Source organism: Anolis carolinensis, chromosome 5, assembly GCF_035594765.1.
Source record: "Anolis carolinensis isolate JA03-04 chromosome 5, rAnoCar3.1.pri, whole genome shotgun sequence".
NCBI classification, from domain to species: domain Eukaryota; kingdom Metazoa; phylum Chordata; class Lepidosauria; order Squamata; family Dactyloidae; genus Anolis; species Anolis carolinensis.
Window position 1 is genome coordinate 31,591,177 of NC_085845.1, and position 25,215 is coordinate 31,616,391.

General features: G+C 39.6%; 2 long non-coding RNA genes across 2 annotated transcripts; one reads left to right on the forward strand and one right to left on the reverse strand.

Moving 5' to 3' along the window:
- Positions 1–358: 358 nt before the first annotated feature.
- LOC134299726 (uncharacterized) lies at positions 359–25,215 on the reverse strand. Its single transcript, XR_010006971.1, has 2 exons — positions 24,683–25,215; positions 359–1,080 (listed from the first exon to the last, which is right to left on the reverse strand). It is a non-coding gene; the product is annotated as an uncharacterized LOC134299726 (long non-coding RNA).
- On the forward strand, positions 3,191–15,543 carry LOC134299727 (uncharacterized). The gene is made up of 2 exons (XR_010006972.1): positions 3,191–3,563; positions 14,383–15,543. It is a non-coding gene; the product is annotated as an uncharacterized LOC134299727 (long non-coding RNA).

Here is a 25,215-nt window from a genome sequence, read left to right on the forward strand (position 1 = left end):
GGCTATTTTATTCTGATAAACTTGCATTTCCTTTTTGAAAATGTGGTTATACTTCTTTGTGTTTTAAATATTTATGGTAATCTCTGTAATTATTTTGGAAGCTGCTTTGTGTCCTGTTCTGGGATAAAGGCAGCATACAAATGCAAGAAATGAATAAAATCCAACCCCTGGAATTTCATAGGAAGGAATTGTGGTAGTTAAAGTGAAATAGCTCTATAGTTTTGTAGTGTGAGTAAGTTCATTGTTTTAAAGGACAAATGCCACTATTGTGTCCACTCTTATTTGTTAAACCATTTTAATTAATGCCTCTATGCATCTCGCAACTATGATAAGAAATAACAGGCCAGTAAAAATATACTATGGGTACTAGCCAATTTATTTCTATGAAACATTTTTGAGAATCAGAAATTAACCTCTTTAGTAGTTGTGTTGTCAAAGGCTTTCATGGCTGGAATCACTGGGTTGTGAGTTTTCCAGGCTGTATGACCATGTTCCAGAAGCATTCTCTCCTGACGTTTCACCCACATCCATGGCAGGCATCCTCAGAGGTTGAGGGGTCTGTTGGAAACTAAGTAAGTGATGTTTACACATCTGTGGAATGTCCATGGTGTGGGACATTCCACAGATATCCACCCTGGACATTCCACAGATATGTAAACTTCACTTACTTAGTTAAAATTATAATAAATACCCTTTAAAATAAATATAAAACTTAAAAAGATAACATGTACAACCAAAGGTGGTTCTCAAAAACAATAAGTTAAAAAGCACCTAAATTAACTTTTAAAACCCTTTAAAAGATAGAAAAGCTAAAAGATATCTAGGAAATGCTCTATTAAAAAACATCCCCATTTATACAATAAGATCTTGCTTAACTCATGGGAGTGTAACAGTTGTAGTTCCAAGACAAGGAGTGCAGAGGCTGGGCCATATTCTATCTTCTTGCGGTGAGTCCTTTTTTGCACCTGCCTCCGTGTCTTCTAGGTAGTCCAGGTTCCAGGTCCAAAATGCAGAGTAGAGAATCAATGCTCTCCACAAAGGAGGGGGTTTCTATGGTGTGGCTAGGAATCCTCTGTTCGGCTGCAAAATTAAATGGGTGAGAAGAAAGGAAAAGGAGTGTGAGGCTTTGTGATGCACTTGTGGCTAAGGTGGGGGGAAGGTTAAAAGGCAATTTGAAGTCCGCAAGCCTTGTATCAAAATTCAAACATCATTATGCTGACTAAACAGCCTGCCAGATGTTACTGTATCACAACTCCCATTATATCTAGTTATGGTGCCTTATGATGAAGAGTACAGGACACAGAGGGCCAGAAGATTGATTCATGAGTGTGACACGAGTATAGGCATATTACACTATTGGTGTTGTAATTGGATAACAATGTCCTGTACAGTAATTGGATGGTTTTGTGTCCTTAATTTTGTGTAAGCAGACTGAACCATTTTGTCAATGCTAGCAGTATTTCAGGCAACTCCACATTAAAGGGTTGAATTTGTTCTAAAATTCTCCCCTCCCCTTAAACAAAAATCCAATTGTCAAATCACTAAACCATACTAATTGTCCTGTAACAATACCCATTAAATGACATTAAGTACATTTTCCTATTGGATGCCTGTACAAAATATGTAAACTTGCCATTAAATCCACAAAAACCAATCACTCACAGAACTTCCAAAATTCATTAGCTATCAAGATAATTTGGATTTCTAGATGGCAATACCAGAAAGGTTGTGAACCCCTGCTGTTTCTCATCACCTCACATGGTTCCTCTGTTCTTTGAAACAGAGGGGATTCCAAAGATGACCCCTTACATGGCACTGGAGCTGACTAGTCAGAGAATAGTTAGGTCTCACTGGACAAATTTAAGTAGTTTTGAGGGGAACCTTTTAAACAGCTTCTGGATCCACCCCATCACTATGTGTGACTCTCCAAATACTAAAATGCATAAAGTTTTGGATGGTGGCCACTGCGCAAATTTAGAGAGGCCCATTGATCACTTGCATTGTAATCTGATTTATTTGCATCAGCAACAGCAAAATGCCAGGTCTCTGCTTGTAGTCCTGTGATTCTACTGTAACTTCCATGGCAGCATCCTAAGGAATCTTGGGATGTGTAGTTTGATCAGGAACCCAACTTTTCTTGGCAAGATTAGTTTGGGGGTTCATGTTTGTCTTCATTTTAAGCTGATTTGTCCAAGATCAGCCAATGTACTTGTCCAAGAACAGCCAGTGGGTTTTCATGGTTGAGCAGATACTCAAATCCCAGAGTCCTAATTCAGTGCTCAAACAACTTCACCAAGATGACCATGGCAACTGGATTGGGTAGAGAACCTTTTATCTGCTACTACTTTCCCTTCTCTTCTTCTTTCACTCCTAGACCAAGGCAGTGACATTTGGAATGGAGACTTTTTCATCTGCTTCTGAGCCTAGGCATGCTGGAAGTGAGACATGCCATCTACACTACCAAGCAAAATCCAGATTATCTGGTTTGATCTGGATTATGTGGCAATGCATACTCATATAATCCAGTTCAAATCAAGTCATCTGGATTATCTGGTTTGATAATCTGGATTATATGGCAGTGTAGATCCAGCCTTAATGTAAAAAGTGTGTATGTGTTTGGGAGGGAGGAGGACACAAAAAAGAATTTGTGAACTATAATAATAAAGTATTTTTTCCAAGCTCTGTCTGTAAACCTCTTAAATAAGTACATATGTGTGAAGAATCACATCTCATTCTCTAGTTCTATACGTACGTAACATTTGGCTTCCAAGATTGACATGCAGCCTCATCAGACGGGCAAAACTGCCTGTCATATGACACTCCCATTTCACTTGTAGCATGGAGCTTACTGGCTCCCATCCCACAACATTGATCTACTTCCAGCAGGCTCCATGCCTCAAATGAAGTGGGAGTGCGGTATACCGCATAGGCAACAATGGGGGGAAACAGGGGTGGATGCTTCCCCCCATGGGATGGGGTGAGGAGGAAGCTGGGTGATGCAGTATGTGGGGCGATGGGTTCCTCATGCATAAGGTAAGAGTTTATGAATCATTAGATGATTAATCAAATTTAAAATTTAATAACTCAAATTCACTAAATAACTATAGAACATGGCAGTTCTGTATTAAGATTTCTGTATTGTGATTTTCTTCTTGTTTAAGGTCTTCTGTCTTGTTTCTTGTGTATTGTCTTCTTTTCATCCTGTTCCACAGGAATGCTAGAACAATAATATGTTCTTCCTGCCTTTTCCAAGGCCAGATGGGAAGATTTTGTTGATTAACGACTGCATCATGTGGGGCGGGATTTGGTGGTAAACACCGATCCAGCCCCGGTCACCCATGAAGCCAGCCGGCTCCGATCACACAACATCAAGCTGGCTCCGTGGATGAAGGAGGGCGGAACTGGCATACCACCACCACTCTGGCAACACAGGAGGCTTCCCATGTTGCCATTCCTTCAATGGAGGAAGATCTGCTGGAGGAGCGCAGCAAAGTGGGGCATGTAGCATTGACTTCCCAATATCCGGCAGCAAACCGAAGTGCCATCAAGAGCCACTGCCTAAGGTATGATTAGGTGGTAAGAGAGGCAAAAGATGACACCCCATTAAATTGGACAGGAAGCTGAACTTTATCTCAATGTTGGTGATGAAATAGTACAGAGATCACTGGTGAATTTATTGTTGCTGGGTGGTAAATTTCTCCTCATTTTAATGGCTATTCTTTCTGAAGCTGCCCCTGATCATACAGACATTGTTTAGCTGTTTCTCCAACAGAAGCAATCAGAGCCAATTCTTGAACCTGTTTTGCATAACAGCTTGCGTCAGCATGACTTTTGTAAGTGCAATCTTATATGGCCTGCATTATCTAGTCATGATTTTGTGATTAGCAAAATATTAGGAAGCCTTAAATCAAAGGGGAACCACAACCCTTCATCTTCCCAACTATTGCTGTCACAATATTGCTACACAATTAGTTTGACTCCTTTACTTTGATAAAGAGTGCTTCTTCTGTGTTTCCTTATTAACTATAGATAAATGCTATGCATGCCAAACTAGTTTACACACACCCAGGAGATAATTTGTTTTTCCTGTGAATTCACTTGCATCATAGTCTATATGTTACAATGAGTAGACTAAAGCTTCAGGACAAAATCATTATTTCATATTTTAGAAGTGGAAAGAATTAAGGAAGGGATAGGCAAAAAATAGAATAAGGGTCAAACAGCAACTACTCAATATTTGAGTTTAGCATTAAAAAATATGACTTGGAACACCAAGAGCAGGAACAGAATGGGTCTTGCCGTTCATCAGAAGGATTAGGATTCACTAAAGGTCCTGTTGATGGAAATGAGGGTTAGCTCTTCTTTCTTCTCCACTGAAGACCTTCAGATTTGATTTTCAGGGAAAATAAGCACTGCACAATAAAAGAAGATCTAGTAAAAGCCTCCTTTCCCTTCTACCAGGAGGAAAATCTTGAGGGCAAAATTCTACTTATCTCAGGAGAGGAAACAAACTCAAGAACTCAGGCAATGTGTGTGCATGTCATATTTCTGTTTGAAATATTTGATGCCACTTGATGGCTTCCATGTCAGAGGGGCAGAAAATTTGCTCAAGGTTTCAGTTCAGTCTTTAAAGGAACTATCTAAGATACTATTCCTGTTTTGAGAAAAGTGTTCAGAGCCTTGTATAGCTCCTTTTAAGTATGACTGAAATTCTAGTTTGCATGTATCAGTCAACTGACATGAAAGCCATCAGCCACCACAATCAATGTTTTCTGATCCTGTTGTATAGCTATGTTCAAAACTTCAAAAGCCAAAATAGAAGAGGAGAGAGGGCAACCTTTTAGTGTTTCACATGATTTAGTTAAATTACTATTAACCAATATTTGTGTCTTTTATCAAAGTAATAAAGTTATCACCACTTGAACATTAGTCTTCCTGACTGTAAGAGCTGTTCAACAGTGGAAAACACTGCCTCAGAGGGTGGTGGAAGCTCCTCCTTTGGAGGCTTTTAAACAGAAGCTGAATAGCCATCTGTCAGGGGTACTTTAATTGTACTTTTACTGCATTGCAGGGGGTTGGACTAGATGGCACAACTCTATGAGTCTATTCTATTCCATTCCATTCCATTCCATTCTAACTCTTTTAAGTAAAGAAAAGTATAGCCCACATTGCTCAACATTAATTACATGATGCAGATGAGATCAATCACCTTGACAGGAAGTAAACTATTATGAAAGACTGTCCACTATTTAATTCCACTGTTCTTTTTCATCAGTAAAGATTGCCAACTGGCTATCTAAATAATGCTGAGCAAAATGCTCTGTTAGACACATTATGATTTCAGTCCTTCATCGTCCAGCATAACATAATAATTTTGCATGCAGAAGTATAACATGTTCTCTGCTGCTAATCTGTTGTCTTTTCCTGCCTGAATAAATGGACAATGTTTCATCTCAGTTCTTCCACAGACCCATCCTCCACTGTTCCTGACACTGATAGCTACAGAGTTGTGTTATGCAACAAAGCACAATAGCCAGGGTGGTAGAAGTAAAGGGTGAAGAAAGATTCACATTTCATAAGCAACCTTCATCTGCAGTAATAGGGTGTGAAGGCAGGGGATCCAGCTTAATATAATGTGATATTTCTCCAAAATTTATTGTCTGTTCTATGAATCCTTGACATTTATTGTCATTCCCCAGAAATGCTATGATGAGAAAAGCTGAGGGTACACTAATCATCACTAGTTAATATAAAACAGGAGAAACTTAAAAGTGCAGTTTAATACACTCAACATAATTTAGCTTATTAATTAAACCCAAAGTAATTATTGAGTTGTTAGACTAATTTATTATCTTTCAATTCAATTTTTCAAATATTCATCCAGGTACCAGATGGAATGATTCTATGAAAAGAGATATGTCCATCTAACGTAGTGGCATTTGTATAAAAGATTTAATTTTGTATACTTCAGAAGCACAGAGCCACATACAATCCCATTAGCAGTAGTAACAAATGTTTCATCCAGCTACAAGGTAAGTCCCTGAGAAGCCTCCAAAAAGCTCTAAACAACATGACAGCAGAGATGCAGATAAGTCACTCTGAATTCCTTCTCCAACATAGCAGACATAAAAAGTTCTTGTTTTCATTTTATTATGAGGCTGTCACATTCTAAAACCATCGTATTGAAGCTAAGCAGGTACAGATTGAGTTTTTCTTATATGAAATTCTTGGAACCAGGGGTTTTCTGGATTTTTATTTTTTCTAAATGTTGAGATACTTGCATATACAGATGAGACCCAAGTCTAAACATAAAATCCATTTTTGTTTCATATACAACTTATACACTTTATCACCAATCCTAGTTTTCATATCAAGCCGAATTTTCTAAAATCCTATTGTCACAGGGACAGAAAGTGAGGTGAAATCTTCTGAACAGGGGCACAAATGTTACAAACAAATTCAACTTAAGAATAAATCTACAGAACCTATCATGTTCGTAACTTGGGGACTGCCTGTATATTAAAATGTGTCATCCATCTTTAAAATGTAACATGTTGTTCCTTTGGAAATGTTTCTCAAATTTGCTGATGATTTTTTTATTCTCAAATAAGATAAGCCTGACATATTGGACTATATCCCCCAGAAGATCCCACCCAGCATTTCAAGAATGTTTTGCTATACCAGGGAAAGGAAATTCATGAACTATGGGCACAATGTGGTTCCCATCCATTTTTGCAGCCCATGGAATCATGAGAGGCTTCAGTCTGGAAATAAACCTCTTCAACTGGCATGGTGTGGTCTGACTGTCAGAATAGAATTCTAGAAGACCAATATTTTAATCCCCTGCTCAGCCATATTAGCTTTGGGCAAGTTACATTCTCTCAGCCTAAGAGGAAGGCAATACCAAACTTCCTTTGAATAAATCTTATGAAGAAAAAGCTATAACAGACTGGCATAAACTTGGAGTCAATTTGACAATACCTATCAGAATTAGAATGTCTAGTAACATGATGTTTACATTTTCTGGTAAGGATGGCGCTGGGTTTTATTCCTTGTAAGCCACTTCAAGTCTTGCATGGAGAGGGGAGATATATAAAGTTGTTTATTATTTTTATTATGATTATTATGGCAGACTTGTGGTTTATGAAGAATGTGTTTAGACCTGTTGTTGTTTTTCCTGCATGCTGTAGATGGCAACCTGTACATCCAATGTCCAGTGTCCTGAGTTATGTTGCAGAATTTGCAAATGATGTTCTGTTTAGTATAGAAGGATCTGTTGGTGGAAAATGATGTTCAGTTTAATATAGAAGAACCTGCTGATGTGGGGTTATTCAAGATTATTTGTCTTTCGATACACATAAGTGATGAAGTGCTTGGTTTCACAATGGCATCATGTAAGGTTGATGGCTAGTGATTCACAGATACCTACCACTAGCACACTCCATAAATCTAGAGGATAGAATAGGATGCTTGCTGAAAGATTAACCAATACATTTAGAGCTGGCTAACAATGGATAGCTTGCTTTCACTGTCATGTGGTGGTGAAGATGAAAATCTAACTAAATGGAATATATTGTTCCACTATAAATGCAATGCATTGTTCACTGTTGCTTGACTCATCTCTTTCACAGAGATTTCCTCTTGTGAAATTGGTTGGTTGCTTGATATAAGGAGGATATCCTCTGATAAGCAGGTGTTTCTCAAGTAAATTGCTTCTTTTGCACCAATTTTCTTCAGTGTTAGAGTTGTGCTTTATTCTGAGAGTTAAGAGTAAAAACTTATTCTCTTATTATCTACATGAGCAACAGCTACAGTTATGTGCTAATAAATTTCATAATTCCTTTTCTCAGAGGGCTGTTCTGTTGCTTCTTGGAAAGTTCTCAGATGTACTCTTGTACCCATTTAGAGGTTATTGGAAGCTATGGGTGATGAAGGATGAGAGAGTTATGGGTGATGTAGGCAGGGTGTAGGATATGTATTATGTAAGCCTATAGGTTTTTAGATGGCAGAATTTCCAAGGTAGGTTGGTTTCAGCATAAATAGACAGTTTATGTGCCCATGTATGCTTGTGTGGGCATATGTACATGGGTCAGTAGTATGACACAAATGCAGAGATTCAGCAAGAATTTTCACAGAAAGTTATAAGCTCGTAATCACTTTAACATATGCTCTAGAAATGTGCGCCAAAATTTTTCATTCATTTCCTTCGTGCCATCGTTTCATTTTGACCGTTTGACTACACAAAACGAATGATGACATTTTCGGAGGAAACGAGAGGCGACAGGAAAATAAAAGCCACACAATCATCATGCTTGCTTTCATTTTCCTTTCGTTTCGGCCCCGTAACAATAAGCAGGTACTGACAGAGGGCTGATTTCCCATTACAGCTGGTGTGTACCAATGGGTGTTAATAATAATATTAATATGAATAACGATAGTTACTCTGGTACCCTAAGCTGAGTCTGGGAGAGGAGTGCCTCCCAATTACATCCGATGTGTATCCATGGGTCTTGATGATAATATTTATATTAATATTAAGAACAGCAGTTATTCTGGCACCCAAAACTGAGTCTGGGAGAGCAGTGCCTCCCAATTACATCCAATGTGTATCCATGGATCTTGATTATAATATTTATATTAATATTAAGAACAGCAGTTATTCTGGCACCCTAAGCTGAGTCTGGGAGAGCAGTGCCTCCCAATTACATCCAATGTGTATCAATGGGTTTTGATAATAATATTAATAACAATAGTACTCTGGGGAAGACTCAAACGTTTTAAAAGTTGGTGGGATAGAAGGGGTCGAAATGCCCTACATGTGTGGTGATTTTCACCCCTCTAGTCCAAAAATCGAGCCGGGGGGGGGGGGGGGGGGTTGAGCCTTGGAAGCCCTCCCATTACAGCCAATGGTTGGAAAATTTTCACTTTTTCCGTAAGACAGATGAAAACTCGTGTCGTATAGGCAGCCCATTTTCATTACTAGGACATGAATACAAATATGAGATGACACAAATGAAACTACACAAAATGAACGCAATTCTATATGAATACACATAACTAATATGCTCCAATTTTCTTCTAAGCTTGAGGTAACAAGTAGGGTTTGAAATGGGATTGAAAGGGGTTAAAGAATACTATTCATCATTAATCAGAAACCTTCATATTTGGAATTTTTGCCAACTTTTTTTCTTCTGTAGCATGGATATATGAAGTGACCATCTAGGGCCCTTCTACACACCTTAAAATCTGAGAAAAACTGGAATAAAGGGGAGGGGTGACTAGATGATGTTTGTCAAAAATGTGCATTGAATCGTATCATTGGCCGAAAAACAAGGGTTAAAAAGGTGTGCTTAACATCTGAGGTCAAAAATGCTGATATTCACATCACTGTATATCACTACACTAAAAAAAACAAAAACCACAGGACTTCATTGTGATACACTGGTGTGGACTGCTCCAGTGCATGTATGCATTTTAAAATCCCCAAACAGCTGATGAGGGCTGTAAACAGAAAGAGCCACAGACACACAGGTAGCTAAATGGAGCACAAATGAAAAGCAATTCCCATGAGACCTCTCTGCAACCATTCCTTTATTCTCATAGTTGTGAAATTAAACCGATCTTGAATTTATATAGTAGACTCCAGCATGGCAGGCAAGTGACCCCAAAGAGAAGTGTGGTTCAAGAGGGTAAACATAAAGGTAGAAGGAGGGTGAGAAGAGATAATGACAAGAAATCTGCTTGTGTGCATATTTATATATCCATATCAGCACTTATTAGGTCCTGCAGATCTTGGAGAGTCAATTAAAAAACTTCAAAGAAAACTTCTGGATGATGTCCCACGTCCATTTTGCGGGTTTCTAATATCCACTACAACCAAAACTGTCAGGATGCTGGGGGACTATTTGTTGACAGCTCCAGGTACTGTGATTTTCTTCCCCACTTCTTTGTCCCACATTATGAGGCTACCTGGAAGGTCCGCTAGATGGGGCAACAGTTAGGGAGAAGGGTGTCTAAATGTTTGCCCCAACTTCAATCCAGAATGCCCTCAAACCTCTAAAAGCTCTAGCAAAGTAAAATATTAAATTATCTCTTTCACGGGTAATTGAAAGTTTGGAATGGAGTTGTATAGGGTGCGAATGTCACACACATTCAAGCACACTATACTAAAGAGGAAGAAGAAAAAGGCAAGGGAAAGTATGATTTGGAAAACTGCACTCAATAATGGTTTCAGCTAATAAGGAGTTACTGGTAAATGATGTAGAAAAGAAACCAGTTACTAAGCTCCCTTGCAGTTTTCTTTCTTTTTCCAGTTGGGAGGAATTTGACTGCATCTTGCTCCTGCATAGAACCAGCACAAAGTTCCCTTTCCCATTTTCATTAACTTCTTTTTTCCCATCAACAACTGTTGCAATGAGATAATTAAGATGTGCACATAGACATGAACATTTGGAATGAGTTGCTCTTTGTGCTGGAATAATTATTAAGGAAATACTAATTACTATAAATATATGCTTGTGTAGAAGCATGTATTATCCACAGTTAAAGGAATGACTATATATGAGATATACTATCTTAAGTACCTTACGATTCCCAGGCTAGGTATTTCGTTATGCTATTTATGCATCAGCATTTAAAATGGGTCATGTTGGGTATGTGTGGTACATTGACTGGGTGCACAATGCTCTCTGGATGTGGGTGAACTATAACACTCAGCCTCTAAGGTCAATCTCCTCCAAATCCCACTAGCATTTAAAGTTGGTCATGGCATTGTTTGGTCCAGATCCATCATTGGCGAGGTTCGCAGCGCTCTCTGGAAATGGAAGCATACAAACATACAAACATATTTTTCACACACACCCCTATATATTAGAGACAGACTTAAACTGTTTTCATTATCTAAAAAACAATGAAAATTGTGGTGTTGTAGATTTCTAAGGAGTATGGTTTACTTCTGCTTATTTATTACTTACTTGTATATTTGTATGCCACTTTTCATTTGAAAAGCCCAAGAGTACATGACAATAAAAACTGGCACAATAAAACTGTGGTCAAAAGGATCAAAGGATTAAATAATGATGTGTGTGTATATATATAATCTATATATATAAAAGAGTGATGGCATCACGGCAATTCACAAAACAACAAAAGTACAGGCCCCCCAACCTCAAAATTTGACAACACAACCCATCATCCACGCCTCAAGGTTGATACAACAAAAAGAAAAGAAAAATAAAGTCCTAATTAGAGGGAGAGCAATATTATTTTTATCCAATTGCTGCCAGTTTAGAGGGCTAATCTCTGCCCATTTGGTCGCCTAGCAACCAGCCAAGGGACAGCCAGGTTTCAGTTAGGGGACAGGCAGATTTAGGCCTCACTTAGACTTCTTCCACAGATTATCTAATTTGCACTGGATTATATGGCAGTGTAGACTCAAGGCCCTTCCACACAGCTATATAACCCATTTATAATCTTATATTATCTGCTTTGCACTGGATTATCTTGACTCCACACTACCATATAATCCACTTTATACAGCTGTGAAGAAGGGGCCTCATATAATCCAGTTCTAAGCAGATAATATAAGATTATCAATATACAGTAGAGTCTCACTTATCCAACGTAAACAGGCCGGCGGGATAAGTGAATATGTTGGATAATAAGAAGGGATTCAGGAAAAGCCAATTAAACATCAAATTAGGTAATCGTTATACAAATTAAGCACCAAAACATCATATTATACAACAAATTTGACAGAAAAAGTAGTTCCATGCGCAGTAATGCTATGTAGTATTTACAGTAGAGTCTCACTTATCCAACACTCGCTTATCCAATGTTCTGGATTATCCAACGCATTTTTGTAGTCAATGCTTTCAATATATCGTGATATTTTGGTGCTAAATTCATAAATACAGTAATTACTATATAGCATTACTGTGTACTGAACTACTTTTTTCTGACAAATTTGTTGTCTAACATGATGTTTTGGTGCTTAATTTGTAAAATCATAACTTAATTTGATGTTTAATAGGGTTATCCTTAATTCCTCATTATCCAACATATTCGCTTATCCAACATTCTGCCAGCCCGTTTATGTTGGATAAGTGAGACTCTACTGTACTGTATTTACAAATTTACCACTAAAATATCACAATGAATTTAAAACACTGACTACAAAAAACATTGATTATGAAAAGGCAGACTGCGTTGGATAATCCAGAACATTGTATAAGCGAATGTTGGATAAGTGAGATTCTTCTTTAATATGAAATAATTACTGGGATAGAATAATGCAGAACAATATAATCTCTAAAACCAGGACAGTAAATAAACAGGGGAATTCCACACAGGAAACAATCAGGGCCAGCTAACACCTCCGAACAAAGTATTCCCATCATCAAAGTCTGGCAAATCCTCTGTTTTCTCAGGGCCACAGACAGTAGAAGCACATAAAATATCGCAAATAGCATCACTCTGAAAACAAGGGAATTCCAGACAGGAAACAATCAGGGCCAGCTAACACCTCCCAACAAAAAAATCACTCAGGGAGGAAACAGCCAGGCTTTAAAGCTGAAAGGCCATTACATCCTAATCATTTTTCCTAATTGCAGCATTCATACTTGCCTCCAACAGACAAAAAAAACAATCAGAAATATTGTATATTCACAACCTTTAAGAAATAATATCCCCTGATGGCGCAGCGTGTTAAAGCGTTGAGCTGCTGAACTTCTGGACCGAAAGGCCACAGGTTTGAACTGGGGGAGCGGAGAGAGCCCCCACTGTTAGCCCCAGCTTCTGCCAACCCAGAGGTTCAAAAACATGCAAATGTGAGTGCATCAATAGGTACTACTCTGGCGGGAACGCCGCTCCATGCAGTCATCCCACATGACCTTGGAGGAGTCTACGGACAACACCGGCTCTTCGGCTTAGAAACGGAAATGAGCACCAACCTCCAGAGTCAGACATGACTGGACTTAACGTCAGGGGAAAACGTTTACCTTTACCTTAACTACCACCAATTCCTCAATACTTTATTTCCCATACCACCAGACTTTGCCACAGCAACGCGTGGCCGGGCACAGCTAGTAATATATATAATAAAACCATTAATTAAAAACCTGGCAAAAATAACAATTAGGAAACAAAAAGGTATTCCATTGATGGTGGAAATGCTGAATACTGAAAACTCTCTTAATTTCAATGTGATCATTCAGCATAGTTAAAGACACAATGGCGAAGATTCTCCTCTATAGCATATTGACTAAACGTATTAGAGTACTCATTTCCTTTTTATTTACATATTAGAAGAAAAATAAAATGTAAGCTTTATTAATATCACATTTTATTATCTACATTGTTTTTTTCTAGATATCAAAGAAATATAAATTAACATAGCATTTATAGTTTATTTACATTACCAAGCACAGTAATGATTAGACTGCACTGAACCATAAATATTTAGTTCCTCTGCTGCTGTCTATGAAACAGCATTAGCCAGTGAATATGAGTGTTGCTTGATTTTCCTTTTACTAATGTTTGATTTTATTGGCTGATATTCTCTCGTAATAGGGTTTTCAAAATGAGTAATGAAGATTTTAGTGACATTGAACAACAATCAGATTCTACATGTTAATCTTCCACTTTTTTTTTTTTACCTTAAGGCAATTTCCCCATATAAATACTTTATACTATTGTTAGACATCACATGCATATGTAACACCAAAAATATGAATGGATTTTAAAGCCATTTTGTAACTAGTCATTAGGTACAAAATGTGGAAGAATAATGTGCAGAATTTGATTGTAGTTCAATCTCATTTTCAAATATGCTGAACTTATGGCTGGCTGTATTAATAATTCATTTTTAAATTATCGTGGAAATCAAGGTGATATGCATGTGGTCTTCAGGCAGTTTTCAATTCAGATATGTCCCCAGTTACATACATGTTTAGCTTTATAAATCACCTTCTAGAGGAGAAGTAGGAATCTTCTCTGCCCCTGGATGGCCTATAGAAAGTAATCCTTTTGCTAGGCCCACAAATGAAACAAAATTTACGAATAAACTAACACCATTGCAAAGCATTAATACAATGTACAGTAATCAATTTGGACTCCAGAGGTAATGTCTTAATTAAACTGAGTGCATCATTCCATATAAGCACATGAGTGTTTGTGTTACCCATCAGGCAGGGAAAACAGCTCTCATATTCAAGGACAGGTGAAAATGATGCAGATTTTGCTTGGACCAGGAGAAAATAATGTATTCAGGCCTACAGACAAGCAAAAAGAAAAAATAATACAGAGGATATGCATGCATTTCTTGTATAGGTAGGACAATGGTTGACACTAGAACAATAGTTTCATAGTTCCCCTTATTTGCAGCCATGAAACCAGAAGACATTTACTTCTTGGGAGGAGAGCAATGACCAATCTCAGTAAAACAGTGAAGAGTAGAGACATCACACTGGCAACGAAGGTCTGCATAGTTAAAGCAATGGTATTCTCTGTAGTAACCTATGGATGTGAGAGCTGAGCGAAGGAAGATATACACATTTGGACTGTGGTGTTTCAGGAAAATTCTGAGAGTGCCTTGGACCGCACAAAGCTCAAACCAGTCCATCCACCAGGAAATAATGCCCGACTGCTCACTGGAGGGAAGGACATTACAGGCAAAGATGAAGTACTTTGGTCACATAATGAAAAAACAGAAAAACTTGGAGAAGAGTATGATGCTGGGGGAAATGGAAGGAAAAAGCAAGAGAGGCCGACCAAGGGCAAGATGGATGGATGGTATTCTTGAAGTGACTGGCTTGACCTTGAAGAAGCTGGGGGTGGCCACGGCCAACAGGAAGCTCTGGCGTGGGTTGGTCCATGAGGTCAAGAAGAGTCAAAAGCAACTGAACAACAAGCATTATCACATGGCCTTTCTGGCTAATGACAGACTAAGCTTTGCTTGGTTGCCTCATTTCCTGTTTTATAACTATAAAGCATTACCTAAAAACAAAGGCATGCAAACTGGGGATGGCTAGAGCAGTCTCCAGACAGTTCATCCTTTTTGTGAATGTGGATTTATCAGACTCCATTTTAGATCTTTATCTTGGAGCTTGTCTTCCTGCATCTATTGATTGACTAGCATAGCACATAAAAGTGGACCACATTTCTTCAGACATTTCTTATGTCAGTGTCATCATTCAGTTCCTTGACTCTTTGTGCTACTTTTGATAGGTCAATCGCTTATTTACTCTGCTTGCTGACATTATGCCTGCCCAGTTCACAAATGCAAACTGACTGATGTATTTCTCCTTGTAGTCCCTCTCCAATTAAGTATGATATCATGTGAAGTAGAAATACCAACTCTTGCTTGATAAATACATTGTGCTCTGATTTCTGCAACTTTAAGTCATATACTCATATATTTGAGGAACTGTCATTATCGCAAAAGCATTTCTATATAATGGTGTCTCTTTTTTTTCTTTATTGTAAATTTAGCCAATATACATATTGATTCAGAACAAAAACATTATTAAAATAGTTTGCATAAACTGTGCTTGTGTTGCTTGTCGTTTGTTTTGTTATCTTTACATGGATACCCTGATTACTGTTTCTATTTTTCTGTTCATTGAGAAGAGTAAATACCATTACATATTCCTTCAAAGAGATTTGATATAAAGCATGGAAAAAGTTTCTATTTAGGACAGTGGTTCTCATTCTGGGGTCCCAAGATGTTTTTGGCCTTCAACTCCCAGAAATCCTAACAGCTGGTAAACTGGCTGGGATTTCTGGGAGTTGTAGGCCAAAAGCATCTGGGGACCATAGGATGAGAACCACTGATTTAGGACAACCCACACACCAAAATCACACACCCAACAGGGACTCTAGGTTTGAAAGGATGATGGCAGAGAAGCAGGATGACAAGCAAGCAGTCTTATTAGGAGAAAACCTTATCACACGGATTTCTGGCTCTGTCCTAAGTCAGAGCAAGAATGGAGCCCTTCACACAACGCAGGGCGACTTCTGACAGGGCTCCATTTTGGAAGCGTCCTAGGATGGAGCCCTGAGAACATGGATGGCTACCTCATCACATTGAGGTCCCCGCGAGTGACAGTGGAGTAATTTTCCATGCAGCATGGTGAATCTGTGGGACAGCGGGGGAAACCATTGTGTTCTCATAGTCTACAATGTTATCATAGCCTACAGTGGGGACAACATGGGGGGAAGCTGGACAGTGACACTTTCCCTTGTGTGATGGGGATGGCGGCAATGTGGATGATGCGAGGTGCGGGACAATGGTTTCCCGCACTGTCCCACAGATTCACCATGCTGCCTGGAAAATTCCCTGCCATTGGCCACATTAAGGACCTCAATGTGATGAAGTCCTTAGACAGCCTCATGAGGCCTTAGAGATGTTTACTATATCCAATGAAGGGTAGGGGGGGGGGGGGGAGAGAAAACATAAGTTAGATTCAGAAATTGGTGCCATTTAAAAAATCAAAAGGAAATATCCTGAGAATTGATCTGTTTTGCAGTGTATGCATACCCTAGATTCTCCGTTCAAAATTATTTGTTCATGCTGAATAATATCTTTATTATTTCATCCATGGAATTATACATTCTAGCATTTGGGGGATGGCCTGAGCATAAAGAAGGCCAAACCAGCTACTACAAAATAGCAACAAGTCCCAGAATGACTGCATGGCCTACACACATTTTTATAATTTCATTCGCTCCAGTAAAGAAGGCTGCTAACAGATAGCTTTTCTTGTGACACCCACTTGTTCTTTGCATGGCGGGGCTGAATGGCCTCTGTGATCCTCTTGATGGCATACTTGTAACCATAAACAGAAGAAGCCCTTTAGCCCACTTGCTTGTGTTGGGAGCAGGAACTTGGGTTTTTCACAATGGCTTACCCACAACTAATTTCTAAAAATGCACTTTTACATTATAACTTTGCTAAAACTATAGTATAGATGAAAGACCTGTGAGTCAAAATTAAAACTATATGTGTGAGTGCAAATATGTATGTGTGAGAGAGTAACAGAGAGAAAGAGAGGGAATGGCTGACTTCAGACAGAAATTTTAATTGAGTCATAAAAAGGCAGTGTTTGTAATTTTTGCATTGTATTGTCTTAGTGGACAACAAATTAAACATGAGCCAACAAGGTGATGCAGCAGCTACAAAAGCCAATGGGATTTTGGGCTACATCAAAAGGAGTATAGTGTCTAGATCAAGGGAAGTCATTATGTCTCTCTATTCTGATTTGGTCAGATTTCACCTGGAATACTGTGTCCAATTCTGGGCACCACAATTCAAGAAAGACATTGACAAGCTGGAAGGTGTCCAGAGGTGGATGACTAAAATGATCAAAGGTCTGGAGACCATGCTGTATGAGGATCATCTTAAAGAGCTGGGTATGTTTAGTCTGCAGAAGAGAAGACTGAGAGGAGACACAATAGCCATGTATAAATATGTAAAAGGATGTCATAAGGAAGAGGAAGCAAGCTTGTTTTCTGCTGCCCTGGAGACTAGGACTAGGACTTGGAGCAATGGGTTCGAATTACGGGAAAAGACATTCCATTTGAACATTAGGAAGAATTTCCTGGCCGTAAGAGCTGTTCAACAGAGAAGCCCACTGCCTTGGAGTGTGGTGAATTTTAAACAGAGGCTAGATGACCATCTGTCAGGGGTACTTTGTGCTTTTCTTGCATGGCAGGGAGTTGGACTAGATGGTCCATTTGGTCTCTTAAAATATATAATCCAATATATCCAATCCAATCCAAAATATATGATTCCATATGTTTGTATGTGTGTGGCTGGCTATTATTAAAATATGTGAACTATTTTTTCTAAGTCCAATGAGAAGAGAATGCCACATAATTTCTCTACAGATCAATCTACAGCAGGGAATTTCTCTCTGTACATTCCTACCAACCCACTCAGGCAGTCAGACAGAGAAGAAACATGGAACATATTCTTCATTGTATGCCTCTAGAGATTATAAAACTCAGCAACTTCTGTACTGCCCACTTCTATAAACAGCATAAAAGCAAAGACTCTAAGAACCTAAGTCTCCAAGAAGAAAGCAGCATTTTCCAACCACAGTGTTTCCAGATTTATTTGGATTTCGGTTCTCAGAATTCTTCACCATTGCCCATTGGGTGGTTGGAACCTCTGGGAGCTAAAATCCACCATCACCTAAAATCCCTGCTTTAGGGTTTTCTTTTAAAGTTTGCATGATTGGGGTGAGTCTGCTACAGTAATATTCACACCATGCCGCAAATAAATTTGAATATAAATGCCACAACTTTTATTGATGCCTCCAGCACCATCAGCCATTGGTCTTCCTTTCGGCTTTGAGCTAACTGCGTCATCATATCTGGGGCTAGTTGGGCTTATCCTCTGTTCCTCCCCAGTAGCATTTTAATCATCTTCCGACCTGGGAGTCCTATCTTCTGATGGTATACCGACATATCTCTAGTTGTACTGATCCATTTAGTTTTCATGGCAATAATACTGGGTAGGGTTGCCATTACCTTCCCCAGGGATTGTGTTTAGTCTGACCTCTCTGCCATGACCTTCCTGTCTTGGGTGCCCCTTCATGGTTTAGCTCATGGCATCATCGAGGCACTCAAGCCCCAGCAATGCGTCAAGGTAACAATTATTTGCAGTCGCTTCTACATATACACTAACCACATCATTCAGTCTCATCAGCCGAGCACATGTTCTCCATACAGACACCAGCACTATGATCAAATCACTAATTACATTTAACTGCTTTGTTGTCCAGAACAAATTCACACTAGACAACTGCATAAAATAATTGTACGCTATTCCACAGTATAGTCAGGATGTAGCTCCCATTTTAGGGCATTCCAATGCACCTAAAATTTAGAACATTTTGAATACAAGCAGTGCCAACCAGCATCCTGCTCCTGTTTTGCTTATGTTTGTATTCTTCACCCAGAAGTGTGCACTGTAACTTAGAAGGAAACGATCCTGCTGAAGTCAGGATGACAGGAAGAAGACAGGAGGCTGTCTTGTACTGAGTCAGACTATTTAGTACTATACTGTCAATACCAGCTGGCATGGATTATCTGGGATTTCAGACAGGTTTCTTATCCTGCCTGGGGATACAAGGGGTAACATGGGATCTTTCGCATCCATAGCATATACTCTGTCAATAAGCTGCAGCCACAGGTAAGGGTAAAAGTGTAAACGGAAGAGTAAAAAGCTAGTAAGACTTTATGTCAAGAGTCAGACGCCAATTAGCGAACAAAAATAGAGTTTATTCAGCAGATAAGCCAAAAAGTAATGTTAACACAGAAAAAACCTTGAAACACTTCACTATCAGTGCTTCAAGAGCAGTTCAAACAAAAATGTAATTCAGCAACACAAGCAGGTAAAAACAAAGCTAAACAAACTTAGTGCAAACTGCACTTTCTGAGTCCAGGCCCTGCTAGCCGGCTCTGTAGTTTTCAAAGGAACAGTTCCCAAAAGAAAACACCAAATTGGTCAGGAAACAAACAAACAAACTAAGAATGCAGTAGACTGCTTCCACAATGTGGATAAAGCCGAAGGCTCCAAAAGGATGGTGAAAAGACGTCGTCCGGGATTCCAAGGTCAGGTCAGGAGATAACAGCGGTGTCCAAAGAGCAAGCCAGGAGTCAAAAGCCGATAGTAGTCATCAATCACAGGGCGAAGGCAGTAGCAAGGTCAAATTCCGATCCAAGGTCTGAAGAGGGTGCAGTCATCCAAAACAGGTCACGATAAGACACAGCGAGAGCCAAGCTAGGTGATAACAGCAGATTCAAATCATAGTCCAAGTCCAGTCTTCATGGAAACACAGAGATCCCAATGGCGCCTCAGCAACACCTTGCCACACGCAAAGTGCAGTGGCCAAACATTCCCATTTTATTTCCCTTCCTCCTGGGTGACCAAACACTCACACCCAAACACCAGGTGTCCCAAATCTACTCAGAGTCTGAGCTCCACACAGCTAGAGCTCGTGGATCTGGAGTACCTAGCAATTCGTCGGAGTCCCAATCATCCTGCCCACACTTAGCCCCATGAACACTTAAAGAACCATCCTCCCTTCTCCAAGCATCCCAATTGGGATCAGCTCCTGCAGAAACCCCAGGTTCAAAAGTATCCATAGACCCCAAATCCCCAGACATCTCCGGTGGCTGTGCCCATTCAGTGCCCGCTTCCCCAGCCACCACCTGTTCCTCAGCATCCATCTTCCCATCTGAATCTTCCTCAGAAGATCCCCCATATAGGTCTCTAAGTCGCTTCCTGCGCAACTCCTCCAGTGAACCCTCATCACGAGGGTTTTTTCTTCCTCTTCGAATTCCATCCCCCGTCAACCATAATCCCCGAAGGCGCAGTCACAACACTTTAGCCTTAAAAATGAGCATAAACATCTTTTTTTTCCTTTTATTTCTAAGATGCAGAGCTTCCCAAAGGAAAAGTAGTTTCCAGGCCATTCTTCTGAAATTTTAGAAAGTATATATGAAATGTTTTAAGCATTTCTGGCTACAGTTACAAAGACTCAAGTGAGCAAGCCACAGCCATGAACTTGCAAGCCTGAGCAGTGATGTTAATAACAGGGTGACTTGGAGGTTTCTCATACATAGTGTTGCCATAAGTCAACTTGATTTGAATTAACAACAACAAGCAAAAGCACAATGCTGCAACCTCCTCTACCTTGCCTGTTCTTCGTTATTAATATATATTTGTCACCTCAAACACATACTGTTGTTTGGCCTCATATGCCCCAGTTTTCATCTGTGACATCTAGGAGGGTATGCAAGAGGGACAGTCCACAAAAACTTATATGAAATAAAATGTGGTAGAACTAGGCTTTAAACTGCTGATAGGAAAATTCATTCTTTTTGCTGAAAGTGACTAATAGACTAGATTCCTCCTGTCCACAAAAGCTGTGAACAGTGCCTTTTCCTGACTGTTTCCACTCTGCTTAACTTTTTCTGCCAACAAAACCCCCCTAAACATACAAGGGTACCTATATCAAGGTTACTAGGACAAATGGAGCCAAAGGTTCTTTGCTAGCTTGATTCTGGTTGGACAATAAAAGCTAGATTCCACCCTCTGTTTTGATTCTGAGACAGAACAATCCTGGGGGCTGAGCACAAAGAGATCTGTGCACAGTCACTGGAGCAGTTTCTAGAGTTAACCATCAGCATAGGCGATTCATGTCAGCTCACATTAACTGTAAGAGCTAGCCTCCAAAATAATCTTGAGAGAATTGCCTGCAAATCAAGAAAACTTGTCCTCTCCTCTATAACAGATTGGTGTCCCAAGGAGTGCCATAGATATTACAAACTTAAGTTCAATTACCAAATGGATATGAAAGCAGAGACAGGAACAAAAGTGTACCCAACAAACAAACTGTTATAGTGATCTAACTGTCAGGACATCTGAAAATTTGCCCAAGGTGAACTCCAAGGGGCCAGAAACATGTGGCTCTTTTGATATGTGTCTGTTCCCTTTGTCATGTATACTTCTAGCCAGGCCTGTAGCGGGGGGGGGGGGGGGTTAGGGGTTCAAACCCCCCTCGAAATTTTTCAGGTTATAAAAAAACCTGGTTTACTCATGAATTTTAACTGGTTAACCAAATCCCCATGGTAAGTCTATGAGACACAAAACATTAAGAGTCCCTCCAGGCACTATCTCAAGCAGATATTGACAGGTTTGTAGCGGGGAGGGGTGTGTGCTAGGGGTTAACCCCCCCCCCCCCGAAATTTTCAAAACCCCTCCCGAAATTTTTTTCTGGCTACGGCCCTGCTTCTAGCATCTGCATATACACAGGAAGATAAAGGCAATCATAGGTATTTGAAAACAGATCCAAGAGTGATGAATATCAAGGGAAGGAAGATATTGTCTCATTGAACTCAGGCAGGAGCATTGGTAAGGCAGGATTAGATATACTATAGGCCTCCAGGTATTGTTAGCCTGCAATTCCTGGCATTCCTCACTATTATCTATGCTGGCTAGGATGGATGGGAATTGAAGTTCAATAAGATCTAGAGGTTCACATTATTCTCACTCCTGCAATACATCATGCACACAATTCCATGTCTTGTGCTGTTCTAGAACAAAAATATTGTTTTTGAGAGAATAAAATACACCCATTTCTCCTTTGGCATTAGTTTTCTTTACTTAAAATTGGTGCTGTAGCATGTAATATATGTTTTGCTGCTTAGTTTTTCTCTCTGTTCAGATGCAATTTTATGTACGGTGTATTTTCCTGGAAATAAGTGCCATTGAGTACAGTAAACCTTATTAATGAGTAAACTCACACGACATTGTTTGTTAATGATTGTAAATGATAGCAATACATTTGTTGAGAATGTCAACAAATGCACTGCTATCAGTTACACATTCATATCATTCTCATTTAGTATTGCTATTTAATACAGGCAATGAAACTCAGCGGGAGAAACTTTGAAGAGGAAAAGGTGGAGACACAGCAACTTGAACTGCTGAATCTTGAGTTGTTTTTAAACAAAGGGAAATATGAATTAATCATATCCATTTCAACAATTTGAGTACAAAAATAGAGGCACGAGACAGAATGAACCCTACATTTACTTTCTTCCAGAGTATTGTCTTCTAGTCACAAATAAGATTTTTGTTATTCGAAATGTATATTGGTTGGTTAACATGTAAAGTTATTTAATGAAATGATCTACACATTAAGTTGTGAAGTGGTTGACACACTGAGCCATCAGTGATTCACTAAGGTGCTTCAGTTTAGACACAGGACTCACAGTTTCACTCTATCAGTAGCCAGCCTATCATGGCCAAAGCTTGAAAATTTTGAACTGCAACCTCTAAAACGCCCTGTCAGCATTGAGGATTTTGAGAGCTTTGCCAAAAAAACCCCAAAATGTTCAGACAAGTGATTGCATATGGCTGATATTCTGGATTCTGCTAAGCCTCTCATGATTTGCACAGATTGTTTAGTTTTGAATTGAAAGATGTTTCTTTTTCTAGGGGGAGTTGGTTGAGGGTTTCTCTTGTATGTTAGAATTATATACCCAACAGGGTTTGGAGTAAATATAAGGTAGCATACCTCTTCCTGCAGATTAGAAGAGACTGAAGGCCTTTCCAGACAGGCCCAAAAGTTATGTCGTCCTTTTACCAGAGGCTTTGTTCCAAATTAATTAAATACCTCATTAGACCTGAGCCTTCCTGAAAGGTCCGGGTCTAAAGGGCATTGGGTCTCTGACTACAGGGTATACCTTGCCTGGGACTTCCCGGGGGTCAGACCCCACAGCCATCTCAAACCCCTTGGGTTCCCGAAGCCCAAAGGTGAAAGATCGTACCCACCCTCTCCCCGTTCCCCAAAAGCCCTGGAAATGTAAAACAACTTACCTGGTCACCATTAAGGTACTGCTGGAGTCTTCCTGGTGCATAGAAATGATGTGCCAGGAGACGGAGAGGGGGTGAGGAAGAAAATGGCTCTTCCCCACTTCCCTGTCTCCTTGTGCATCATTTCTATGCACCAAGAGGAATCCAGCAGTACTTTAATGGTGGCTGGCTTATTTTGGGGGGCTTTTGGGTGATCCCATGCCATCCCGGTCTGTGGGACCAATATCCACAATTTCACTTACTCACATGTAGGCATTTTCTAGATACTCTACTGGTAGTATGAATTTATGGTATTCTTCCACTGGAAGTAATTCATTTCTAATAGGGTTCTCTATTAACTGTGGTTTCACTTGTCCACAACAACTCCAGGAACATATTTGCTGTGAATATTTAGGTTATATTATATATAAGACTCCAAAAGAAAATGAATGCAGATAGTGCAGGCTCTGGAAATTCTCAAGCCATGAATAAATGGAGAATATAAAGCAAAGAAACAGCTGCCGATATGTCAAATGCTCAATTTAAAAAAATAAAAACCTCAGGAAGAATGAGGGTTGGTTGCTCTGAATGCCCTGTATTTTTGTTCAATCATGATTCCATTGGGAAAAACTTAGTTATATACCAATAAACTTTTATCCAGTTTGTTAATTCATATTGTCAATTTCTGAAGTGATCTTACTGTGGGTTGTTGTATGTTTTCCGGGCTGTATGGCCATGTTCTAGAAGTGTTCTCTCCTGACGTTTTGCCCACATCTATGGCAGGCATCCTCAGAGGTTGAGAGGTATGGAGAAACTAAACAAGGAAGGTTTATATATATATCTGTGGAGAGTCCACAGATATATATAAACCTTCCTTGTTTACAGGGTTGTTGTATGTCTTTCAGGCTGTGTGGCCATGTTCCAAAAGTATTCTCACACAGCCCAAAAGACGTACAACAACCCTGTGATCCCGGCCATGAAAGCCTTCGACAACACATCTTCCTTGTTTAGTTTCTCCATACCTCTCAACCTCTGAGGATGCCTGCCATAGATGTGGGAAAACATCAGAAGAGAATACTTCTAGAACATGGCCATATAGCCCAGAAAACATACAACAACCCTGTGATCCCGGCCATGAAAGCCTTTGAACAACACATTACTGTGGGGGTTTTTTTTGTATGCAGCAATGGACAGCTGGAGAGGCTTTTCTGTCTGCCATAAAAAGCTTTACCTGCTGAAGAGTAAACAAAGCTGGGTTTTTTGGGGGTTGGTTGGCAATCTTTTTTTTGATCCCTGCCACTTAGCTGTACTCACCATTTCTGCATTCTTGCCAGCTCCTAGCCCTTCCATACATTTCTAGATCCATCCCTGCAGAGTCATCCTCCTTTGTCCCTTCTTCAGCTGCTGTGAGAAACAACTGAGTAGAAAAAGGGAGTTTGAGTGTAGAAAATCACAACGGTTCTTATCTGTGCTGCAAGATCTTTTAAACTCCTCTTTTTAAAAGACTGGATCAAAGAAAAGATGCTTACTTGCTAGCACTGAAGCAAATTCTAAGCTTGAACACTGGCAACCATTCTCTTCCCCTTAACAGCTGACTGCCCTGGACTTTGCTGCAGTGATAAATCAAACCATTCCTTGCTTTTCAGACACCCCCCCCCCCTATAAAATAACAACCTTGAACTATATGACCATCACTTATTTATTCAGAGAGCTTGCATGCTTGATTCTCTCCTCATCAAATTCGATTATATGTTATCTCATCATCACCCAGTTAAGGCTATCATTTTTAAAGGTTAGGTTTCTTTCTGGAAAAGACAATTCATTATCTTGAAGCCTTTTCCTTCCAT